Below are 26,936 nucleotides of genomic sequence, written 5' to 3'. Positions count from 1 at the left end.
ACCGTGGTCTTGGCATCATGTTTTTGGCGCCATTTCCAGGGAAAGAAAGAGCAATGAATTTTACATAATTAAAGTGTAATCACGATTCCGCGTACCAAGTTTTTGGCGCCGTTGCCGGGGATTGTTTGAGTTTGGACAACTGACGGTTCATCTTGTTGCTCAGATTAGGTAATTTTCTTTTTGTTTTATTTTCAAAAATTTTTCAAAAAGTTTTCAAAAAATTCTCCCTTGTTTTCGAAAAAAAAATGTTTTCAAAAATATATTTTTCTTCAGAATTTTTAAGAATGAATTCTAGTGTTTCATGAAGCATGGCTGGCTGTAAAGCCATGTCTAATTCTTTTGGATAGAGCATGTTAGGCTTGTCATGTCTGAATTACACTCATATTTTTATTAAAGCTTGGCTGGCTATTAAGCCATGCCCGACCCTTTGCATAGTGTTCTTGGTGTTCATCTTGACATTCATGGCATTCTTGCATGCATTCATTGTTTTGATTCAAAAATAAAAGAGAAAAACATGAAAATGATGTTTTGACTTTTTCTCTCTCATCATAAAAATTCAAAAATAAAAAAAAAATATCTTTCCCTTTTTCTCTCATCAAATTCGAAAATTTGGATTGACTTTTTCAAAAATTTTTAAAATCAAGTTGTTTCTTATGAGTCAAATCAATTTTTCGATTTGAAAATCTTATCTGTTTTCAAAATCTTTTTCAAAAATCAAATCTTTTTCAAATTTCTTAGTTATTTTCGAAAATTCCAAAAATATTTTTCAAAAATCTTTTTCTTATTTTTATATCAAATTTTCAAAAATAACAATAACAATTAATGTTTTGATTCAAAAATTTTAAAGTTTGTTACTTGCTTGTTAAGAAAGATTCAAACTTTAAGTTCTAGAATCATATCTTGTGATTTCTTGTGAATCAAGTCATTAATTGAGATTTTAAAAATCAAATCTTTTTCAAAAACTAATTTCAATCATATCTTTTCAAAAATATCTTCTTATCTTACCTTTTTCAAAACTTTGATTTCAAAATATCTTTTCTAACTTCCTAACCTCTTATCTTTTCAAAATTGTTTCAACTAACTAACTAACTTTTTGTTTGTTTCTTCTCTTTTTCAAAACCACCTAACTAACTCTCTCTATCTAATTTTCGAAAATATCTCCCTCTTTTTCAAAATTTCTTTTTAATTAACTAATTATTTTAATTTTTATTTTAATTTTCGAAAATTACTAACCTTTTTCAAAAACTATTTTCGAAAATCACTAACTCTTTTTTCAAAAATAATTTTCGAAAATTCTCTTCTCTCTCATCTCCTTCTATTTATTTATTCATCTACTAATATCTCTCCCTCACTCAAAAAAAAAAAAGAGGATCTCTATTATTATTATTTTTCTGTGCCCTCTTCTTTGTCATATGAGCAGGAGCAAGGACAAGAATATTCTTGTTGAAGCAGATCCAGAACCTAAAAGGACTTTGAAGAGGAAACTAAGAAAAGCTAAATTACAACAAACCAGCAAGCACCTGTCAGAAATTATCAAACAGGAAAAGAAGATGGCAGCTGAAAATAATAATAATGCAAGGAGAATGCTTGGTGACTTTACTGCACCTAATTCCAATTTACATGGAAGAAGCATCTCCATTCCTGGCATTGGAGCAAACAACTTTGAGCTGAAACCTCAATTAGTTTCTTTGATGCAGCAGAACTGCAAGTTTCATGGACTTCCATCTGAAGATCCTTTTCAGTTCTTAACTGAATTCTTGCAGATATGTGATACTGTAAAGACTAATGGAGTAGATCCTAAAGTCTACAGGCTCATGCTTTTCCCTTTTGCTGTAAGAGACAGAGCTAGACTCTGGTTGGACTCTCAACCTAAGGATAGCCTGAACTCATGGGATAAGCTGGTCAAGGCTTTCTTATCCAAGTTCTTTCCTCCTCAAAAGCTTAGTAAGATTAGAGTGGACGTTCAGACCTTCAGACAGAAAGAAGGTGAATCCTTCTATGAAGCTTGGGAGAGATACAAAGGACTGACCAAAAAGTGTCCTACTGACATGCTTTCAGAATGGACCATCCTGGATATCTTCTATGATGGTCTGTCTGACTTAGCTAAATTGTCATTGGATACTTCTGCAGGTGGATCCATTCACCTAAAGAAAATGCCTGCAGAAGCTCAAGAACTCATTGACATGGTTGCCAATAACCAGTTCATGTACACTTCTGAGAGGAATCCTATGAGTAATGGGACGCCTATGAAGAAGGGAGTTCTTGAAATTGATACTCTGAATGCTATATTGGCTCAGAATAAAATATTGACTCAGCAAGTCAATATGATTTCTCAGAGTCTGAATGGAATGCAAGCTGCATCCAACAGTACTCAAGAGGCATCTTCTGAAGAAGAAGCTTATGATCCTGAGAACCCTGCAATAGCAGAGGTAAATTATATGGGTGAACCTTATGGAAACACCTATAACTCATCATGGAGAAATCATCCAAATTTCTCATGGAAGGATCAAAAGCCTCAACAAGGCTTTAATAATGGTGGAAGAAACAGGTTTAGCAATAGCAAGCCTTTTCCATTATCCACTCAGCAACAGACAGAGAATCCATCTAGCTTAGTAAACTTAGTCTCTGATCTATCTAAGGCCACTGTGAGTTTCATGAATGAAACAAGGTCTTCCATTAGAAATTTGGAAGCACAAGTGGGCCAGCTGAGTAAAAGGATCACTGAAATCCCTCCTAGCACTCTCCTAAGCCATACAGAAAAAAAATCCAAAAGGAGAGTGCAAGGCCATTGACATAACCAAAATGGCCGAACCCAAAGAGGGAGTGGAGGACGTGAATCCCAAGGAGGAAGACCTCCTGGGACGTCCAGTGATCAATAAGGAGCTTCCCTCTGAGGAACTAAAGGACTCTGAGGCTCATCTAGAGACCATAGAGATTCCATTAAACCTCCTTATGCCATTCATGAGCTCTGATGAGTATTCCTCTTCTAAAGAGAATGAGGATGTTACTGAAGAGCAAGTTGCCAAGTTTCTTGGTGCAATCATGAAGCTGAATGCCAAATTATTTGGCATTGATACTTGGGAAGTTGAACCTCCCTTGTTCATCAATGAACTAAGTGATCTGGATCAACTGACATTGCCTCAGAAGAGACAGGATCCTGGAAAGTTCATAATACCTTGTACTATAGGCACCATGATCTTTAAGGCTCTGTGTGACCCTGGTTCAGGGATAAACCTCATGCCCCTCTCTGTAATGGAGAAACTGGGAATCTATGAGGTGCAAGCTGCTAAAATCTCCTTAGAGATGGCAGACAACTCAAGAAAATAGGCTTATGGACAAGTAGAGGACGTGTTAGTAAAGGTTGAAGGCCTTTACATCCCTGCTAATTTCATAGTCCTGGATACTGGAAAGGAAGAGGATGAATCCATCATCCTAGGAAGACCTTTCCTAGCCACAGCAAGAGCTGTGATTGATGTTGACAGAGGTGAATTAGTCCTTCAATTGAATGGGTACTCCCTTGTGTTTACAACTCAAGGTCATCCTTCTGTCAACATAGAGAGGAAGCATAAAAAGCTTCTCTCAAAGCAGAGTCAACCAAAGCCCTCACAGTCAAACTCTAAGTTTGGTGTTGGGAGGCCACAACCAAATTCTAAGTTTGGTGTTGAACTCCCATATCCAAACTCTATGTTTGGTGTTGGGGAGTCTCAACAAAGCTCTGCACACCTGTGAGGCTCCATGAGAGCCCACTGTCAAGCTATTGACATTAAAGAAGCGCTTGTTGGGAGGCAACCCAATGTTTATTTATCTAATTTTGTTTTTGTTTTTCATGTTTTCTTAGGTTCATGATCATGTGGAGTCACAAAATAAATATAAAAATTGGAAACGGAATCAAAAACAGCAGAAGAAAAATCACACCCTGGAGGAAGCACCTGCCTGGCGTTCAACGCCAGAACAGAGCATGGTTCTGGCGCTGAACGCCCAAAATGGGCAGCATCCTAGCGCTGAATGCCCAGAACAAGCATGGTTCTGGTGTTCAACGCCAGAAATGGCAACAAATGGGCATTGAACGCCCAAAATGGGCACCAACCTGGCGCTGAACGCCCAGAGTTGTGTGCAAGGGCATTTTGCATGCCTAAATTGGTGCAGGGATGTAAATGCCTTGACACCTCAAGATCTGTGGACCCCACAGGATCATCTCAGGATCTGTGGACCCACAGGATCATCTCAGGATCTGTGAATCCCACAGGATCCCCACCCACCTCACCCTCTCTCTCCATTCATGATCATCCCTTCTATTCTTCATTCACCACTCACATCCATACACACACCCCTCCATCTCCTCCATATCTTCTTCTTCTTCTATTCTTTCTTCTTTTGCTCGAGGGCGAGCAACATTCTAAGTTTGGTGTGGTAAAAGCATAAGCTTTTTACTTTTCCATTACCATTGATGGCACCTAAACCTCTAAAAGAGGGGAAGGGAAGACAAAGGCTTTCACCTCCGAGTCATGGGAGATGGAAAGATTCATCTCAAGGGTCTATAGCTCAGTGGTAGAACATTTGACTGCAAATCAAGAGATCCCTGAGATACCTCAGGGGATACATTTTCTTCCACACAATTATTGGAAGCAACTAAGGGTGGAACATCAAGAGCACTCCATCATCCTTCATGAAATTAGAGAAGATCAAAAAGCAATGAGGGAGGAGCAACAAAGACAAGGAAGAGACATAGAAGAGCTCAAGGACATCATTGGTTCCTCAAGAAGGAAACGCTACCATCACTAAGGTGGACTCATTCCTTGTTCTTATTCTCTGTTTTTTGTTTTCTATGTTATGTGCTTATCTGTGTTTGTGTCTTCATTACATGATCATTAGTAGTTAGTAACTTTGCCTTAAAGTTATGAATGTCCTATGAATCCATCACCTCTCTTAAATAAAAAATGTTTTAATTCAAAAGAACAAGAAGTACATGAGTTTCAAATTTATCCTTGAACTTATTTTAATTATATTGATGTGGTGACAATGCTTCTTGTTTTCTGAATGAATGCTTGAACAGTGCATATGTCTTTTGAAGTTGTTGTTTAAGAATGTTAAATACACATTTCTGGACTTTACTATGAGTTTTTGTGTTTTTTTGTGATTTCATATATTTTCTGGCTGAAATTGAGGGACTTGAGCAAAAATCAAATCCAGAGGTTGAAGAAGGACTGCTGATGCTGTTGGATTCTGACCTCCCTGCACTCAAAATGGATTTTCTGGAGCTACAGAACTCAAAACGGCGTGCTTCCAATTGCGTTCAAAAGTAGACATCCAGGGCTTTCCAGAAATATATAATAGTTCATACTTTGGCCAAGATTTGATGACGAAAACTGGCGTTCAACGCCAGCTCTCTGCCCAATTCTGGCGTCCAGCGCCAGAAAAGGATCCAAAACCAGAGTTGAACGCCAGAAATGGATCAAAACCTGGCGTTCAACTCCACAAATGGCCTCTGCACGTGCAACACTCAAGCTCAGCCCAAGCACACACCAAGTGGGCCCCGGAAGTTGATTTATGCATCAATTACTTACTCATGTAAACCCTAGTAGCTAGTTTATTATAAATAGAACCTTTTACTATTGTATTAGACATCTTTGATCAGTGATATGCTATCTTAGATCACTATTGAGGGCTGGCCATCTCGGCCATGCCTGGACCTTCACTTATGTATTTTCAACGGTAGAGTTTCTACACTCTATAGATTAAGGTGTGGAGCTCTGCTGTTCCTCAATGGGATGCATTACACAAAGCCAGCCATGGAAAGGAGTAAGACTGATTGGATGAAGATAGCAAGAAAGCAGAGGTTCAGAGGAACGAAAGCATCTCTATTCGCTTATCTGAAATTCTTACCAGTGATTTACATAAGTATTTCTATCCCTATTTTATTAATTACTTTCGAAAACTCCATTATTACTTGATATCCGCCTGACTGAGATCTACAAGGTGACCATAGCTTGCTTCATACCGACAATCTCCGTGGGATTCGACCCTTACTCACGTAAGGTATTACTTGGACGACCCAGTGCACTTGCTGGTCAGTTACACGGAGTTGTGAACCGTGGTCTTGGCATCATGTTTTTGGCGCCATTTCCAGGGAAAGAAAGAGCAATGAATTTTACATAATTAAAGTGTAATCACGATTCCGCGTACCACTTATTTCGGATGGGAAGGGAAGGTAGAGTCAATTTTCGCAAACGGCATTCTTTCAGAGGAAGAGAAGGTTCAACTGGTACAAGCCAATTTTTCCAATGCTACCCGTATTTGGTAGACTGAAATACGGAAAAAGTCAAATTTACAGCTGGGAGAAGATGAAGAAAATCATGAGAAACCAGTTTATGCCGTCATCATACCATATGAGGAATCGGGTTGTGCTACCATCATACCACAACGAATTTTTTAGAAAATTTTGTATGTTACAACAAGGTTCACAATCAGTAATGGAAAACCACAAGGAGTTTCTATATTTTTTGGACAAGGCCAATATTAAACTGGGTCTTGAGGTCCTTATGGAACGATTTTTATTGGATTACGCGAAGACCTTGCAGATAAAGTACAATGCTACGATTACGAGACCATGGAGGATTTGGTCCAAGTGGCAATTGACCTGGAGTATATGCAACAATTTATAGCAACTTATCATTCCAAAGGAGCAAAATTTGAGATCAGACAAAAGTCAAAGTTTCTAGTTTCAAGAAGGATATTATAGATCGACATAAGAGGATTTCTTCTACTCCTATCTTTCATTCTTCTTCAAAGCCAGAGATGAAAGAATTTGTTGAGTATGCTGTAGAGGGTGATATGTCCTTGGAAGATTCAAAATAGCAGAATTTCTCAACTGGGTCCTTAGGATATGAGCAATTTGAAAAATGTGAGACAAAAAAATTGAGAAAGAGAGTGAGTGTTTGAGTGAAAATAATCCAAGTTTGATTGAAAGCAAGATTTTTGCGAGAAAAGAGGAGACTAATGAGCGAGAGGAGTCAATGAGCAAAAAAAATCTGAGAGCAATAAACATGCTTGTAAGAGAGATCTAGAAAGTTTTAGCTTAGACAAGAGTGCATTAGTATCATTAAATTCCACGAAGTCCTTAGTTTCTCATACATCTAACCATGAAATTTTTAGTATTTTTATATCAACTCTCCCAGGCATTGTAGATTCACTGATCAATTATGGAGGTATTAATATGGATGAAAAGGAAGAAAGATAAAACACTTTGGACAAGATAGTGAAAACATGGTTGAAAAGATTGAACTTGCACACATGAGGGACATAGCCACAATTCAGTGGGTAGAGAAGAGCCATCAAAAAATGGTATTTGAACTCGGAGATTGGGTTTGGATTTCTTGGAGGGAAGAAGAGCTTCTCATTCAAGATTTGAGGATGAATCTTTTTTAAGAGGGAGAGGATGATACGTGTTCAGAAGGGCATTTTCGTCATTTTAAAGTTAAGGGACAGAATGGTAATCTCGTCACATTAAAAAATATGAATACTAGAAGAATCATACCATGTCGGTCTTGGACATCAAAAAGACCAAGAGTCTGTCTCAAAACAGTAGTGTTGAAATGGCGACAACTCATATGGCCCATTGGGCTAAGTCAGGACAGCAAGAGGTCCAACGTTGTTTTTCAAGTCCAGTGGAAGACACAAGTTTAATTTTATTTTCAAATTTATTAGGCATTTATTTTAGTTTGTTTTGTTGTTAGAGTTTTTTGGAAGACTTGATTTACTTCTGATTTGCTTAGTAGTATTTTTAGGGATTTTAAATTTAAATCAAATCTGATCTAATCTAAGATCAAATCTTATTTAAATTAGTTGTCATATATCTTTAGTATTTTAAATTTAAATCAAATTTGATCTAATTCGATAAGATCAAATCTTATTTAAATTAGTTATCTTATCTTTAGGAGATTTAAATTAAGTTATCTTATCTTATCTGTTGCTTAGTTTTTTAGGGGCCTATTTAAACACCTTTGGTGAGACAATTTACATAACTTTTGATGAATAAATTTTTTTTAGTACTTTATGCACTTTTTTTTAGTGTGATTAAGTGAGATGAGTGATTTGCTTCCCTTGTTGCATGAAGAAGATTGACGGATCCAATACTAAAGTGATCTGCGTGGTGGTTTCTTTCAGTTTTCATCCCTCTGATCTAGGTGACCTAGGTTGCTAAGAACAAGTTTCTTAGAGGTCTAGTAGGAAAACCCTTCCAGTGACCTACGTTGCTAAGAATAGGTTTCTTAGAGGTCTAGTAGGAAAACCCCTTTATCTACCTTTTATGTTTTCGTCTTTTCTCTATCTTTTTTCTTATCCCTCTATCCTTAGTTCTAATTTTTTCTTCTCATCATTTGATTTTATGAACTAAAAGAAAATTAATTAGATTATCTCTAATTTTAAATTAGAGTATTTATTTGAAACCAATTAGTATGTTGATCAATAAATAATGTTTCTCAAATAATTATATTAGAATACATTTGGTTTTCAATTACTACTCTATCTTCTAATTTTATCAAAATTTCTATACTACCCTTACTCTTTTACCAAATCCTAACCCTAACCCTAAATTTATCAACACTCTCTCTTGTCTTCTTGCCACCACCTACACACTCAAAGGAATGAGGAATCAGAGATAGAAAGGGAGAGTTGCAAAGGGAAAAGAAGAAGAGAAGAGGAGGAAAGGGAGCACGGCGCCAACGGAGGAAGGACCGTCGCTGTTGCAAAGAAGGGATGCATGAGGAAAGGAAAAGAGGCCAAAGCGAGAGCAGTGTCGTTGCTGGGGCTTGTTGCCAAAGCCACGGTCGTCGTCGTCAAAGAAGATAGTGTTAGAAGGGAGGCCTGATATATTGAAAGATTCAAGAATATATTATATTTGAAATTATATGTTTTGAATTGGTTTGGGAGGCTTGTATTAGAAAGTTGTAGTTAACAGTGGTAATAACGTTAACTTAAATGTATCTAACTCAGACCTCAGCTAGCAGGAGAGTTGCTAACCCAACGTGTAGGCCACACGTTGAATCTGTTATTCTGTATAGACACACGAGAGGAAAGGGCTACCTTTAGAGGTGGAGCCGCTCAGTGTAGACTATTTGATTTGATTTCTATTCTGACAACTCCCTTATTGATTCACTTAATTGTACAAATTACTATTTTCTAAATAAAATTACTTTGATAATAATATTTATATGGTCTCATGTAGATTATAGATGTATTGTCTAGTCACTGAGTTGCGAAACTTATTCTATTTTTCTAAAAATATTTTTCGGGAACAAATACTCGAAATGAGTCATTTTATGCAAGAAAAAACAATCTGCAGTGAGTACATAATCTTTGTCAAGTTCCTAGATATTAGATGCTCCATATGTCACAGGTAGGATCCAACTACATTAATCTATTTTATGTTTTGTTAAAAATAATGTGTAACTGTTCATTCTAGTTAAAAACATTTACAACTTTCTTGTTTAACGTATATTCAAATTTGTTATGCTTCCTAGGCAACAATTTTCTTGAGCGCCAGTCATAGCTCTTATTCGGCCATGACACTACTGGTACCCTTGGAACTTATCATTCATCGTCCTCTACTCCCACTATGCCTGGGATGTCGCAAGAAATGGGTGCACATGATCAACCGTTTATCATGGTCCTTAACCCCAACTTTCTGGCTTTTTCTGCTGTGCCACCCCACCACCAGGAAGTCGTCTGAAAACTTCACTATAGTGGACTCCTCCATCTGCTCAGTAGTGCACTATTTTGACGACAACGCCTCCTCCAGTGACAGAAAATGCGGTGCCAGAATCCTCTCACAGATCCCAACCAAGTGCCCCTCCATTGTCTCCCATTATACAGATGACGATTTAGCTTGATGGTTTGACGCTGTGAGTATTATTTTAAGTCTTTTATATGCAAACTATTTTGACATTCTTATTCAACATATGTGGTTACTAGTATTAAGTTTTCTATTTTAGTTAGTTAGTCTAATTATTTACACTCAAATTTCTAGTTTTAGTGGATTTAGGTTGTTAAGATAGCTTCGATTTAAGTTTAGTAGGTTTGAACTGTAATTCTTGATTGTTGATAGATATTGCTTCTTAAGTCATATAATTTCATATTGGTTTGTTTGTGAATTGATTAAGTGAATTGTTGATGGATAGAGTTTTTTGGCGCCTTCTAGTTATAGATGAAACTCTACCGAAATTTTTAAAAATCTAAACTACTAATAGAGTGGAGACGGGAGCTGGTATGGAGGCACTGATTCCCTCAGGCTAGAGTGGAGGCGGGAGCAGAAACGACTTTAGCGAATGGAGCAACAGATGGCAGCGTACCAAGATCAGATGCGGACCAGTGGCAGCAGTGCTACTAGAGGGGACCCGACATCACCTCCTAGTCTACTTCCTCAGCAGGACCAGGGGGATGATGATGACTACTACTATTAGGATATTTAGTTATTAGAGTTTTGTTCTAGACTATTTCATTGTATTTTATTTTTTATTTGATTTTTAATTTTTTTTGTACACTTGATATTTAATTTACGATATTTGGTTTCTATTATTTAGAATTTGACTACTAATTATGCAAAAAGTAATTTTAAATAAAAAATAATTTGACCACCTATTGTGTTTTAAAAAAAATGGATTTACCGGAGAAAAAATCTGATGGTAATTAGCGCACGAAAGAAAATAGTGGAGCCCTAAAACTACAGGCAGAAATTTTTCGCCGGTAATTATCGGCAAATTAAAAAATAATCCGTTACATAATTCAACGGTAACTACCGGCGAATTGAAAAATTCGACGGTAATTAACTATTAGCGATGGTTATACCAAAGGATTATTTTTGTTATTCCGTCGATAAATCCAACGACATTTAACATTTTTCTTATAATATTCTTGCTATTCAACTAAAAAATTTACATAACTCATCCTCCTCCTCATCCTATCCTATTGTTTCGAGCACATGAAGCTTATGATCTTGAGGTGTTTCCTACATACTAGGAGGTTAAATATGTCATATGGGATTGTAAATCAACCAATGTTTTGAGATCAGACAGGCAACACGATTCTCATCAAGAAAATGTAGGCGATATAGAAAGAAAATTTACCAATGTATTACTAGATTTCTTTGGAACGAACAAGCTCCCAAAAAGAGCTAATGTTACATGGATCGCCTTAACAAGAAAATTACTTTTAGAGCACTAATGATGAAGAACAGCTCAAGGCCCAAAGTCTAATGATGTTCTATATTTTTTTTTAGAAATTGTGCACGTCTTTTTAGCCATTGATAACTGTCTTTTCAAATTCTAAAATTTGAAAGATTAACAGGTGCAATCAGCGTGATTACGAGGATCGAATAAAAAATTATTACTCCCACCGTTTGAAGGAAAATAAAAGTTTTGAGGGGCATCTGACAAGCATAAATATTTTCAACTTGAGTGAGAAAGTTAATCAAAAAATCTTAATGGTAGAACTAAAAAAATTGAAGTGACTTAAAGTGAAGTCCTTAAGAAGAAAATATAATGTCCCTCAACTATCTTTTTAACAAGAATTGTAGAAAATGTCTGATGGCTCTTTCATGAAAGTCAAAGAAGGTGATCCCTTTGAAGGAAAAGTATGTCCTGACTAGGGCCGAAGAGTAGGGATGTTCATGATTTGGTTAATTCAAAAACTAAACCAGTTTTTTGGTTAACTAAAAATATAGTCTTGGATAATTAATCAAATTGGTTGTACATGATAAAACCGATTATTAACCGGTTAGTAAATTTGAAACCGATTTTTAACCGGTTATTAAAATAAAACCGGTTTTTAAAAAAAATCAGTTTTTGCACTAAAAAACTGGTTTTTATACTAAAAAATTGGTTTTTACTCCTAAAAATCTGTTTTTACACAAAAATTAATTTTTTTACATACAAAAACCCAGATTTTTAACCTTTTTTTTAAATTGAATTTTTTAATGTAAAAAAAAAAAATTTTTCTAAATGATACGAGTAACATTTGTAAATAATGAAATCCCTTCCACTGATTCGTTCCTGTTTCTTTCTTATCTCTTTTCAGTATTTTCTATAGATAATTTTTTCTAATGTAAATAATTTTCTTTCTAAATGATACGAGTAACTTTTTCTTATCTCCTTCTCTCTGTCTCTCTCTTTTTCTCTCCCCCTCCTCTCCTCTCTTCCTTTTCTCTCTCTCTCTCTCCCCCCTCCTCTCTCTCCTCCTCTCTTCCTTTTCTCTCTCCCCCTCCTTTCTTTCCTCCTCTCTTCCTTTTCTCTTTCTATCCCCCTCTTTTCTATCTATCTATCTCTCTCTCTCCTTCCCCTCCTTCTCCCCCTCCCCTTTCTTTCTCTCTATCCTTCTCTCCCTCTCTCTCCCCCTTCCCTCTTTCTCTCTCCCCTCCTTTCCCTCTTTCCTTCCCTCTCCTCTCCTCTCTTTCTTCCTCCTCTCTCTCTCCCCTCTCTCTTTCTCTCTCTCCTTGTCCTCTTTCTCTCTCTTTTTCTCTCTTTCCTCCCATTCTTTTCTCTTCTCATCTCTTTTTTCTTCTATCTCCTCCTCATATTTCTCTCTTCTCTCTTTTCTCCCTCTCTCTTGTTTTGGAGAGAAGAGAAGGACATATAGAGGAGAGGAATAGAGAGTGAGAGTAGGCTGAGAGAGAAAGAGAAAAGAGAGAGTAGAAGAAGAAAGAGGAGAAGAATAGAGAAGAAAGAGAGGAAGAAGATAAGAGAGAGGGAAAGGGAGAGAGAAAGAAGGAAAGAAAAGAGAGAGGAGTGAGAGAGAGAGAGAGAGAGAAAGAGAGAAAAGAAAAAAGGAGAGAGAGAGAGATAAAGAGAGGGGAGGGGGAGAGAGAGAAGAGGGAGAAGAGAGAGAGAGCTAAGGGAAAAGAGGGAAGAAAGGAGAGAGATATAGGAGAGAGAGAGAGAGAGAGAGAAGAGAGAGAGAGAGAGGAGGAGAAAATAGAGGAAGGGAGAGATGAGTAGAGAGAGAAAGGGGATGAGAGAGAGGAAGAGAGAGAAATGAGGGAGAAAAGAGGGCAAGGAGAGAGAGAGGAGAGAAAGAGAGAGAGGGGCAGAGCAAAGGAGAGAGAGAGCATGGGGAGAACGATAGAGAGACAAGGGAGAGAGAAAGAAAGGGGATGTGGAGAAAGAGGTGAAGGGGGAGAGAGAGAGAGAGAGAGGGAGGGAGGGGTGATGAGAGGACTTTTGCGTGGTCTAGAAATTTGCGGATAAATACTCGATGCAAGTATATTTTTTAAACCTTCAAAAGTCCTTTCATACAAACGTTTTGGTTGTCACAAGTAACAAACCCCTTAAAAATTGTTAACCGAGTATTCAAACCTCGGGTCGTCTTCTCAAGGAACTGCGAGGAAGTATGTTCTTATTATTGGTTATAAAGGTTGTAATCGGGGTTTAGAAGGTGAGAAGCAAGTAACTTAAATGACGAGTGAATTAAATGGCAATTAAAAATAAATAATAACTGTAAAACAACTTTTGGCAAGATAAGGGAAATTAGAAGTCCAACTTAGTTATCCCTCTCAACAATAATGAAAGTTGTATCTTAATTCCACTTAGTTAACCTTATGAAGCAAAGGTAAGTCAAGGGACTAATTAGTTTGACCTTCGAATCCTATTTATTTCCTAGGAAAAAGTTGGGATTATTGAAGTTCAGATCAATTAGCAAGATAACGATTATCAATTATGCTGAGTTCGATAATGTTGAGTCACTGATTTCTTAACCAAGACCAAAAGGGGAAAAAGTAAATTACTGGAATAATAAAAGTGTCCTTAGATGGGAAGCAATGGCAACTTAAATCAAAGAGAACAATCATAAACTGAAAATACCTTAAATATCATTAATTCAAATAGAAATCTGTAACATGGAATAATTCATAAATTAAATTATAATAATCAATTCAAATATTGGAATCAAATAAATAAAGGTAAAATTGAAATAAAGGAACATTAAAACCTGGATCCAGAGTTACTCCCAAAACAAGAAAAAGTCCTAAATCCTAAGAGAGAGAGAATCTCTCTCTAAACTAAATCTAAATCATGAAGACTAGAAATTGGCGAGCTCTCTCTGAATGGATGCATTCCTCCACTTTATAACCTCTAATCTATGCTTTCTGTACTTGGATCTGGGCCAAAAAGGGCTTCAGAAATCGCTGGGGGCGTATTCTGTAAATTCTGATACGTGGCCTCTGTCACGCGTCCGCGTGGGTCACGCGGTCGCGTCATCTGGAGCTTTTCCTTTCCACGCGGTCGCGTCAGTCACGCGTCCGCGTCATGGGTGTTCTACTCAAGGCGCGCGGTCGCGTCAGTCATGTGGCCGCGTCGCTGCTTCTTTGCTTCTGGCACGCGATCGCGTCGTCCATGCGATCGCGTGGAAACCAGTTTCCTTAAAGCTCCGTTTTGCCTTCTCCTTCCATTTTTGTATGTTTTCTTTTTCATCCTTTAAGTCATTCAGCCTTAGGAAACCTGAAGCTACTCAACACACTAATCACGGCATCGGATGGAAATAAAGGTAATTAAAATAATTAATTTTTTTAAAGCTTAGGAAACATGTTTTTCACAATATGACATAATAAGGAAGGGAAAGTAAAACCATGCAATTAATGTGAATAAGTAGGTGAAGAGTTGAATAAATCACTCTAATTAAGCACAAAAGAACTCATGAAATATGGGTTTATCAACCTCCCCACACTTAAACACTAGCATGTCCTCATGCTAAATCCAAGGTAAATAATTAAGGTATAAAGTGATGGAATGTTATGAAATGTAACCTATGCTAAATGCATCTACCTAATGAGTCATGCAATTCTAATTCATCGACTCTTATATAAAGCCTACATGTAGTCAAATTATTTCACATTCTCAAGGAGATATATATACATATATAACTAACCCTCAAATAATAAAGCATTTTTTTTTTTGCAAATGAGATGAGAAAAAAAAACTTGCAAGACAATCAGAGATAAATGTTAATGAGCTTTTGAACCCTTACTGGATTTTGTGTTTTCTCTCTAATCACTCAGTGTTTATTGGGTTAATCACTGTATTCTTCTTTTTATTCTTCCTTTCTATAACTTTGTTTTTCATCTAACCAATCAACAATTATAGAACATAGTCATACCAAAACTCATGAGGTCTTTAATTAAGGTTGTAATGGGGTCAAGGCAAAGGGTAAGGATATATGTATAAGGCTAAGTGAGCTAATAAGTGAATCCTTAATTAGACTAAGATCTCACCTAACATACATACTTAGTAAAACAATGCTTCTTTACCCATTCTCCCTATTTTCTTGCTTTTGATGTCACATGCTCATGTTTCAATTCTTGTTTTTATCCCATGTGCATTGCTTTTTATTTTGCATTGGGGAGTTTTCTTTGTATCCCCTTATTTACATGCTTGAAAACTAACTTTTTTTTTTGAATACACATGGTAATTTTAATTAATTTGAATTTTCATGAGCCTGCTTCCCAAAATTTTGAGTTGCTTTATAATACAGAAAAATATCCAAAATAGAAGAAAAAGTATGTAGTAGTTCACCAAAATAAACGCCAGAGATGGCGACCTCTCCACACTTAAAATGAAGCATCGTCCCCGATGCTCAATCAAGCCGGGTGTGAAGGAGTGTCATCACTGGTAAGGATGGTAGCTGGGGTCTCTGTGGCGGTGGTGGGCTGAGAGGCTGGCTACTATAGAGGGGGGACTGACTGGATCGGGATCTCCGGATCTGCAGCCTCAAGCTGATGTGGGGCCTCCTGCTGTGGTGTAGCGTGCTCTGTGCCTGCCTGCTGATGAGTCTCCACCTGGGAATGAGGCTCCTCCTCGTGCTCATCCTTCTCCTCCTCTGATGGCTCTGATGGTGTGTCGGGCTCGGAGGGGATGTCGGCGCCCTGTCTGATCATTAGCTTCAGATGAGAATAGCGTCGCCTGCTGCGGCGCTCCAATCTCTCATACCGGCGCCTGTTACGGTGCTCCATCTGATCAAGCTAGCGGAATAGACGGTGCACGAGGCGATAAACTGGCTCAGAGGCGGGTGGAGGTGCAGTGGTGGCAGCAGGGGCAGCTGTGGATGAAGAGGGCCCAGCAGACGGAGGGGCTGTCTCATCAGTAGCAGTGACAGGTGGTGGTCTGTAGCCCAAAGCAAGGAAGTTCTTGCTGTGAGGGATGATCTTCCTACAGTCCGCTGCTGGTGGTCGCTCATCGGCATCCTCCCAAGGCACATCAGCCTGACGGCCTAGCCGTGTAACCAGATAAGGAAAGGGGAGGGTGCCTCGGACGTGGACCCTGGCCATATAATGCCGGATAAAACGAGGCAAGTACAGGTCCTTACCCTCCAGCACACACCAGAGGAGGGTGATCATGGCAGCCGGGATCTCAGTCTCATGAGTACTCGGCATCACATAGTTGCTCAAGATCTGATGCCATAGCCGAGCCTCATCATTCAAGTACACTCTCTTGATCCCTCTAGGCATAGTGGTGTCCTGACCCATCTCCCAAGGAACAGCAGGGTCGAGAGCTATCCGTGCCTTCACAGCATCCCAATCAAACCGCATCTAGCCCATGTCCTCCTCAGCCTGTGCATAACCATCTGGCTGATCGGACTTGGCTGGGAGCTGGAGAATGGTCTCTATGGCCTCTTCAGTGACCAGAATTTGCTTTTCCCTCAGGTTCACTGCATCTAGGGTAGTAAGGTAGTAGTTGCAATAGAATTCCCGTACCCAAGATGCATTGACCTCTGTCAGTGGTCTCTCCAGAAAGAACCAGCCCCTTTGCTTGATTTGCTCAGTGGTGTATTGCTGGAGGGCTTTTGGAATCTTCAAGGTACGTTCCAGGTATAGATTTCTGGAGTTTGCAAAAGTCGGGTACTTCAACTCACAGTACCGGTTTGCAAATTTTATAGGATCAGTCAAAGGGAGTAGCTGGTCAGCTTTTTCCTGCTGTGTGAAGTTCTTCTCCTGCCATGAGGAATCGTGCATTAGAGCAATGATGGTCTGGGAGGAATCTCCTCTCTTGCGCTTGCCAGTAGCTTTGCCTTTGCCTTTCCTTTGTGAGGCAGACATCCTGAAAAACAGAAAACCAGGAAATGGATAAAATATGAAAGCAAATAGGAAATTTAAACAAAGGAAACTCAAAGCGGTAAGGGAGAAATAGAATAAGGAAAATGAGTAATTGAAATGTGGTTGAATTAATGGAAAAAAAAATAAATATGCCATAGTGAGAAAGTTAGAGGAAGTGAAAGTAATCAGAAAAGAGATCAAGAGGGTTAGTATGGTAAAAAGAAATTAGTAAATTAAAATTAGTGATTTAGGAAAGTAAGTGGCATAGAAAAAAAATTCCATATAACAAGGATTCACAGGTAAGAATAGAAGTACTCATAATCGAATAAAGAAAACAGGGTGATGCTGATTCGAATAGAAATAAAGAAATCAGAAATTGGAATCAGTGAATCACAAATGCAGGTTATGAACCAGGAAATCAAAGAGGATAAGAAAGTGGCCCTAGTATTCATGAAATGGTTTGGGGGAAGCAGAGTAAAACAGAGTTGCCAAACCAAAACAAGAATGAAAACAATTTTCAAAAAAAATTTGGGCAGCATTCCGGCTAAAATTGGATTGTCCCAGAAAATAAACAACAATCATATCAGTGCATATGAATTAAAAAAATCAAGCTGCATGTACATAGATATAAAATAAACATAAAAACTCAATGTAAACAGCAGCAACATACAAGAAAGCAGCATATGAATCATGATTATAGCAGCAACAGATTTGCACATAGAATAAAACAGAAGTAAAAACAGTGCAAGTAAACAGACCTAGATCCACTAACCACAGCCTAAGCTACCTAACAACCTAAAAATCCACTACAACATGCAAGTCTAGTTATCCTAATCATGAACATAAACGGAAAAAAAATACAGAAAAGTGACGAACGGATAAAAAGGGTTGCGTGTTGCGGAACCTGGTAAGCGGAAGGGGTGGAACAGGGAAGAAGGTGGCTGCGGCGGCATCCGGCGCGGTGGTGGTGCACGGCGTCGCGGTGGCGGCTGAGGGGGCAGTGGCGGAGGGAGGTATTAGGGTTAGTGAGAGAGGAAGAGGATAGGGGAAGCGAGGGCGGTGGTTGTTGCTGGCTGAAGGGGGTAGGTGGCGGAGAGAGGGGCGCGGCTGGATGGCCGGCGGTGCTCGCGGAGGTGGCTGTGGTGGCGTGGGGCACGCGGTCGCGTGGTTGGGGTGAAAATGGGGGAGACGCGATCGCGTGGGTCGCGCGATCGCATTAGAGGGGAGGAAAGAAGGGTGACGCGATCGCGTGGGTCGTGCGATCGCGTCGCTGGAATTCGTGCTAAACGCACGACTCCATCGCCGTTTCAGTGCAACTCTCTGTCTCCTTTTGGGGTGATATGCAATCCATGCAACGCGATCGCGTCGCTCACGCGGTCGTGTGGGATTGGTATTGGGTAAGTGACGCGATCGCGTGGGGCATGCGATCGCGTGGGCCAATTTGTGCGAAACGCACAAGAGCCGCACGATTCCAGCCCAACTTTCTATTTGTTGGATCCTTACGCCGATATATATATCACGCGGCCGCGTGGGTGGTGTTTTTCGCGATATGACGCGATCGCATGAGGCATGCGGTCGCGTCGTGCAACCCCTTTTTTTTTTAAACTGAAAAATGCAGGATGCAGTGATTAACATGAATGCTATGCATGATTCCAGGTTAAAGTTAAAATAAAAAAAAAAAGGGTAAATTGAAAACAATAAACAAGAAATAGATTGAGAAAGAAGCGACCATACCATGGTGGGTTGTCTCCCACCTAGCACTTTTAGTTAAAGTCCTTAAGTTGGACATTGGAAGAGTATCCTATTATGGTGGCTTATGTTTAAATTCGTCCAAAAATTTCCACCAGTGCTTGGAATGCCAATAGCCTCCGGGGTCCCAAACTAGGCATGTAAAGCTTCTAAGCAGCTTCAAACAAATATTCAGCCTCCTAGGATGACGAATGTCAGAATATAATCCATGATCCCAAGCTGTGTTTTTAGATCTGCCTCCGTTTTGATTTGTAAGTTTCCATTCGGGCGGGTTAAAAAGTAGAATCTCACCGTGGTGACCAAACGTTCTCCGTGATCCATGCGATTGAGCATGATACCAATCCGTGTACTTCGAGGTGAAGCGTGGAACCTTATTGAACCTGGTGCACCAGTTCTGAGTACGAGCCAATTCCCTCTTACTCTTAAAGCCGCAGAGAGCTCTAAGTTGGCCATCTGTTTCAAGCAAACCATATTCAAGTGAATAAGTAAAATTATAAGTTAAGGATTGTACCCACTTGAAGCTTGTATTAGGTGGTAATGGCCTTGGGATAGGTGTTTTTGGTGGTTCTGCAAGTTCTGTTTTCTTGTGCTCTTCTGTGAATTCTTCCACTTCCTTGCAAAGGTCTTCAATTGTATCTGTATCCTGGTCAAAGTCTTCTATGTCTTCCTCATCACTTGAGTCATAGATTGGAGGTTGAGAGAAATTTACCTCCGCATCATCTTCATATTCACTTGGGAAAAATTCTTCGATCTCAGAGAATTCACTTGCGGACGCAAGTTCATCACTAGGAGAACTAGACTTGTGACTATCATCATCAAGGAAATTTGCTTCTTGGATTATTCCGTCTGATTCTTTGTAAACGACTTGCCTTGGAGATTGTACGGTATCCTCCTTAGCATCAACTGTAGCATCTTGGACGGAGTTTTCCTTAATTCTGGATTCCCAAGGAAGTTCCCAAGGAAGTTCAGCATCTCCTAGATCTTCAACCAACTCTTCTTCTTGAACAATGACAGCTTCTTCCACTTGCTCTAGTACGAATTCATTCTCTGTCTTGTCCACTGGAGACTCTAGTATTTCTTTCATGCTACGCTCTTCATCGGGCTGTCCACATGGAGCTGTGGTTGATCCTTGTATATTTGAGCGCCTAGTGGCCCATTGAATTAGTGCTTGCTCCAATTGTTGAATGGTTGTTTAAAATTTAATTACTGTTTCTTTTAGGCGATCCTCTGCTTCGCAATTTGCTGAACTTGGACATGATACAAAGGAAAGTGGTGATGATCGGGAACGATTGGATTGGTATTGGGGTAAGGAAGGATCATATGATGGCGAATGGTGAAGAGAAGCTTGTGAGGGTGGGGCAACAAAAATCCCTTCGTGCAAACGTTTTGGTTGTCACAAGTAACAAACCCCTTAAAAATTGTTAACCAAATATTCAAACCTCGTGTCGTCTTCTCAAGGAACTGTGAGGAAGTATGTTCTTATTATTGGTTATAAAGGTTGTAATTGGGGTTTAGAAGGTGAGAAGCAAGTAACTTAAATGACGAGTGAATTAAATGGCAATTAAAAATAAATAATAACTGTAAAACAACTTTTGGCAAGATAAGGGAAATTAGAAGTCCAACTTAGTTATCCCTCTCAACAATAATGAAAGTTGTATCTTAATTCCACTTAGTTAACCTTATGAAGCAAAGGTTAGTCAAGGGACTAATTAGTTTGATCTTCGAATCCTATTTATTTCCTAGGAAAAAGTTGGGATTATTGAAGTTCAGATCAATTAGCAAGATAACGATTATCAATTATGCTGAGTTCGATAATGTTGAGTCACTGATTTCTTAACCAAGACCAAAAGGGGAAAAAGTAAATTGCTGGAATAATAAAAGTGTCCTTAGATGGGAAGCAATGGCAACTTAAATCAAAGAGAACAATCATAAACTGAAAATACCTTGAATATCATTAATTCAAATAGAAATCTGTAACATGGAATAATTCATAAATTAAATTATAATAATCAATTCAAATATTGGAATCAAATAAATAAAGGTAAAATTGAAATAAAGGAACATTAAAACCTGGATCCAGAGTTACTCCCAAAACAAGAAAAAGTCCTAAATCCTAAGAGAGAGAAAATCTCTCTCTATACTAAATCTAAATCATGAAGACTAGAAATTGGCGAGCTCTCTCTGAATGGATGCATTCCTCCACTTTATAACCTCTAATCTATGCTTTCTGTACTTGGATCTGGGCCAAAAACAGCCCAGAAATTGCCCCCTGCGTATTCTGGTACGAATAAATCACTCTAATTAAGCACAAAAGAACTCATGAAATATGGGTTTATCAAGGGGGGGGGAGGGGAGAGAGAGGAGGGAGAGAGAGAAAGAGAGGAAGAAGGAGAAAGAGAGAGAAGGAGAGAAAGAGGAAAAAGAGAGACAGAGAGAGAGAGGGGGGAAGGGAGAGAGAGAGAGAGAGAGAGAGAGAGAGAGAGGAGAAAGAGGGGGAGAGAGAGAAATGGAGAGAAAGAAAAAGGAGAGAGAGAGAGATGAAGAGAAAGAGAGAAAGAAAGGGGAAGGAAGGGAGAGAGAGAGGAAAAAGGGAGAGAAAGAGGGGGAGAGAGAGGAAGAGAGGAGAGAAAGAGGGGGAGAAAGAAGAGAGACAAGGGGGAGAAAGAAACAAAGAGAGAGGAGGGAGAGAAAGAGGGGAAGAAGAAAGAGAGAGTGGAGGGGGAGAGAGAAAGTTATGGATTTGGTTTTGGTTTTAATTAATCGGTTAAAAATCGATCTTTTTAATTTGGTTTTGGTTAACCAATTTTAAAAAATATGGATATGATTTTTAAAATTATTTTATTAAACTAGTTAACCAAAATGTGGTTATGATTTTTTAAACGATTAACCACATTTTAGTTTTTTTTTTATGAATACCCCTATCATGTGAAGGGCAGTGAAACTTGGCTAATTCTTACCACTTTTATTCCCATTTTATTTGTGTCTCTCGACTTTTCTCTTTTTCTCTCTACTCTTCATCACATGATATCATTATTTGAGGGATGAGGAGGTTGAGTTTAAGGAAATAAAGATTATAATGGCTCTCCTAAATGTGGGTACTACTTGAACTCCAAGTAGATTTAGATAATGGATAACTATTTGGTGCCTAAGAAAAATTAGAATGGAAGTAGTTGTACTTAATATCCAAGAAAAAGTTTTTAATAAAGAAACTCACTTATAAATAGAAGTTCTTGAATATTTAGAAGGGACTTTTATTCTACAATTCACAAAGACACTAGAGCTCTACAGAATTTTCATATCACACTAACAAGGTGGAAAAGATGGAGTGTATGGAGTGTAAGTGCGTATGAATATTGGAAGATATTATTATTTTTTTTCTCTTTTGTTTTCTTTCTTTCTGATTCATGTTCTTTATTAGTTGTTCTTTTCCAGTTCTAAATCATGTACTTTTTTTTAGTATTTAATTTCAAGTTTCATCTTAAAACAACATTTGATCTAATCTACTTACCAATTTCTTGAAGTCTAGTTTGTAAACTTTCTCATTACCAATGAAATGCAATCATTTTTTATTTTGTGTCGAGCATTGATTGATAAGTTACTGATTTTAATTCTTTGAAGAGTCATATCTGTTTTTTAAGTTGGATCTTGTTATAAGTTTGGTCGACACTCTGTCGAAGTCGAAAAACGAAAATCTAAACAAAACATTCTCCACCTGACGTTTGAACACAAACCTCACATCACCAAGGCACACGTAGGTGAAGAAAATTTAATAAAAACAAATACAACTCAAAGCAAATAAAGAATAGACCCACGAAACAAACGCTAAGCACACACCAAAAGTGCTTCAGTCATCCTATTTTCAAAATAACGTTGCTCCTGTTCTACATATCTATGTAAAATTATAACAGAAAAAAAACATCTATGAAAATAATATTATTAAAATAGAAGTTACTATGAATTCTTAAGTACAACATATCACACTCACATTATACACACACATATTACATGGATTATTTTCCACTTCCGACTTTAGCTAAATTCAAACTCAAATATAGTTGTCTCGGAGGCACATGATGTGCAACTTAAACCAGGTCTCCAACCATCTAAGTGCCATTTTTGATGAGTTTGGAAAACTCCAATTTAATTTTGATGATGATCAAACATTATTGAAATATTTAATTACAAAATTATTAATTTGAATTTCATTAAACATATGTTGATTAATAATTTTGTTGTGCAGATTTTGTGTCGGGCCGAAAAAAAAATAGCAAGCCCAATGTAGAAATAAAATTCAGCCTTGTGCAAAAATATATCTAAGAATATGTGGCTGAATTTTTTATTGTGATAGTTGGGTCAAATTTAATGGTGTAAGCCCAAATCAATTGTTGGTGCAAGACCAAATAGGTTGGTCCAAAATTAAAAAGGAAATGGAACCTAACGGTTAAGCTATTCTTTTATCATCATGGTGAAATCCAATTTTTGTTGTATAGCTGCATGTTTCCACGGACACCAATCTCTCACTAAGGAATGGATTTCAAATTTATTCAATTATGTTTAATGTCTTGGAAACATGAAAGAGAAAAAGCAAAGTGATTTGATGGCATTGATGGAAGTCTACACGTTGCCACACAAAGCATGAAAAGTTGCACCTAATTTAATTTATCTTGATATCACTCATAGCTTTGCTTTTCTTTTCTCTTTCTCTACTCTTTCTCTTTCTCTCTTCGGTTATTACACAGAAAACATTGGTAGCCATGGAAGCAAAAATGAGCTACCGAAAGGAAGAGAAAGCAAGCCTAAAGACCATCACAATGATGGCAAGAAAACATACTAAAATAAAAATGAGCTGTGGCTAAGATTATCACTAAATATGGATAGATTTGGTGAGGTAATCTTGAGCTCTTCATGCTCAAAAAGGAAGAAGATAATTCGGCCAGCAAGGAGAAAATCTTGGAGGCATGGCTTGTCTTTGATTCTGTTCAACCACCACAGGAAGTAGCTAGAGTGGCGAAGTGATGGAAGAGGCAGAGATTGAAACAGATGAAGCCATCATCATCATGAAGCATCAAGGGCTAGAAATCCATCTTGGAGAGCAAGCCAAGGATGGAGAACTCGGATTGATGAAGAGTGATGACCAAAGAAGGACTAGAGGTAATTGCATGTTGGTTATTGCATGGTTATCTCATCTCTCTCTGTGTGGCTGAACCGGTTTCTTGAAGGAAGAAGAAGTTGGCTTGGGTTTTTTGGCTTCAAGTGTGGAGGCTTCTCTCTTCTATAAAAAGGGGGAACAGCCACTGGTTGGAGCAAGGAGTTAGAAGTAAGCAGTGAGAGTGCAAGGCACAGGATTCTCAGAGCTACCTAAGCTTACAGATTTTCTTCTCCTTCAATGTATTCTGTTTTGTATTTTTCTGTTTAATTTTGTCATGTCTTGAGTCTTATGGAAAAAAGGCAAACAGTGAGGTTTGTATAAAAAAGCCATAGAGCGGAAAAAGGCAGAGAGTGCAAAATTAAAAGAAAAAGCCATAGATGTCTTAGAGTTCCTTTGTTCATCTATGTTGTGTTTCATGATTCTGTGAGAATCCCCTTGTAAGTTGGGTTAGCACTTTACAGTCTGTAATTAGGAAGATTATAGTGAAATTCTATCATGGTTGTGATGGAGACTGGATGTAGGCTGCACTGCACTTAGCAGCCGAACCAGGATATATCTGGGTGTAATTTTCTCTCTTCTCTACTCCATTTCTGTTTCTACTGCACAGAGGCTAGAACTGAAAATTATCTCATGCCAAGTGACGAGACAAAAAGAAAAATCTCGTGCCAAGTGACGAGACAAAAATAAAAGTCTCGTGGCTAGGGACGAGACAAAACTCAAAAAGTCTCCTGAAGTTAATTCAAAGGCCAACAAGTGTTACTAAGCAAAAAGGGGGCTAAGATTCAACCCCCTTCTCTTAGCCACTGAAACCATCAGTTGGTATCAGAGCTTGGTCTCAAAGAGATCAAGCTTTGCAGCTTGGAGAAAAGATCCAAATGGCAGAAAGCAGTGTGATGAGCGGATAATTTATACGCTTTTTGGCATTGTTTTTAGTATGTTTTTAGTAGGATCTAGTTACTTTTAGTGATGTTTTCATTAGTTTTTATGTTAAATTCACATTTCTGAACTTTACTATGAGTTTGTGTGTTTTTCTGTGATTTCAGGTATTTTCTGGCTGAAATTGAGGGACTTGAGCAGAAATCAGATTCAGAGGTTGAAAAATGACTGCTGATGCTGTTGGATTCTGACCTCCCTGCACTCAAAGTGGATTTTCTGGAGCTACAGAACTTCAAATGGCGCGCTTCCAATTGCGTTGGAAAGTAGACATCCAGGGCTTTCCAGCAATATATAATAGTCCATACTTTGGCCAAGAATAGATAACGTAAACTGGCGTTCAACGCCAGTTTTCTGCCCAAATATGGCGTCCAGCGCCAGAAAAGGAGACAAAACCAGAGTTGAACGCCCAAACTGGCACAAAAGCTGGCGTTCAACTCCACAAATGGCCTCTGCACGTGCAACACTTAAGCTCAGCCCAAACACACACCAAGTGGGCCCCGGAAGTGGATTTATGCATCAAATACTTACTCATGTAAACCCTAGTAGCTTGTTTATTATAAATAGGACCTCTTACTATTGTATTAGGCATCTTTGGATTACCTTATGATCCTTTGATCACGTTTTAGGGGGCTGGCCATCTTGGCCATGCCTGGACCTTCACTTATATATTTTTAAATACTCTCGTGTTAAAGGCTAAAGCTTGGCTGGCCATTGGCCATGTCTAGTGTTTTGGACTAGAGCTTTCATTGAAAGGTTGGCTGGCTAGTGAGCCATGTCTAATTCCTGGACTGAAGCTTTAGACTAAGAATGCAAGATTCCTGGAATTCATGTTAAAAATTTTGGAATCCTAATTTTTTCTTTTTCATATAATTTTCGAAAAAAATCCAAAAAAAAAATTAAAAAATTAGAAAATCATAAAAAATCAAAAATCTTTTCTGTTTTTCTTGTTTGAGTCTTGAGTCATATCATAAGTTTGGTGTCACTTGCATATACATATTGCATTTTTCGAAAATTTCATGCATTCATAGTGTTCTTCATGATCTTCAAGTTGTTCTTGGTAAGTCTTCTTGTTTAATCTTGATGATTTTCTGTTTTGTGTCTTTTCATGTTTATCATATGCATTCTTGAATTCTTAGTGTCTAAGCATTAAAGAATTCTAAGTTTGGTGTCTTGTATGTTTTCTTTGCATTAAAAATTTTTTCAAAATTGTGTCTATGATGTTCATCTTGACATTCATAGTGTTCTTGGTGTTCATCTTGACATTCATAGCATTCTTGCATGCATTCATTGTTTTGATCTAAAAATTTCATGCATTGCATCCTTTTAGTGTTTTTCTCTTGCATCATAAAAATTCAAAAATCAAAAAAATATCTTTCCCTTTTTCTTTCATCAAATTCGAAAATTTGAATTGACTTTTTCAAAAATTTTTAAAATCTAGTTGTTTCTCATGAGTCAAATCAAAATTTTCAATTTGAAAATCTTATCTTTTTCAAAAATCAAATCTTTTTCAAAATTCTTAGTTATTTTTGAAAATTCCAAAAACATTTTTCAAAAATCTTTTTCTTATTTTTATACCAAATTTTCGAAAATAATATAATCAATTAATGTTTTGATTCAAAAAATTTGAAGTTTGTTACTTGCTTGTTAAGAAAGATTCAAACTTTAAGTTCTAGAATCATATCTTGTGATTTCTTATGAAGCAAGTCATTAATTGAGATTTTAAAAATCAAATCTTTTTCAAAAAACTAACTTCAATCATATCTTTTCAAAAATATCTTCTTATCTTATCTTTTTCAAAAATATCTTTTCAAAATATCTTCTCTAACCTCCTAACTTCTTATCTTTTCAAAATTTGTTTCAACTAACTAACTAACTTTTTGTTTGTTTCTTATCTTTTTCAAAACTACCTAACTAACTCTCTCTCTCATTTTTTCGAAAATATCTTCCCCCTTTTTCAAAATTTCTTTTTAATTAACTAATCATTTTTATTTTTAATTTCAAAAAAAAAATTTCGAAAAATACTAACAATTT

General features: G+C 37.8%; 1 protein-coding gene across 1 annotated transcript in view; it reads right to left on the bottom strand.

The window, feature by feature from the left end:
• LOC107611081 (probable glutathione S-transferase) overlaps nucleotides 22,729–26,936 on the bottom strand; it is a 15,288-nt gene continuing 11,080 nt past the window's right edge. The window contains exon 3 of the mRNA XM_021109472.1: nucleotides 22,729–22,934. The gene's annotated coding sequence lies outside the window, so the exon portion shown is untranslated. The remainder of the gene's footprint in view (nucleotides 22,935–26,936) is intronic.

The sequence above is a fragment of the Arachis ipaensis genome, chromosome B08 (genome assembly GCF_000816755.2).
Source record: "Arachis ipaensis cultivar K30076 chromosome B08, Araip1.1, whole genome shotgun sequence".
NCBI classification, from domain to species: Eukaryota; Viridiplantae; Streptophyta; class Magnoliopsida; order Fabales; family Fabaceae; genus Arachis; species Arachis ipaensis.
This window is presented reverse-complemented; position numbering and strand designations above follow the sequence as displayed.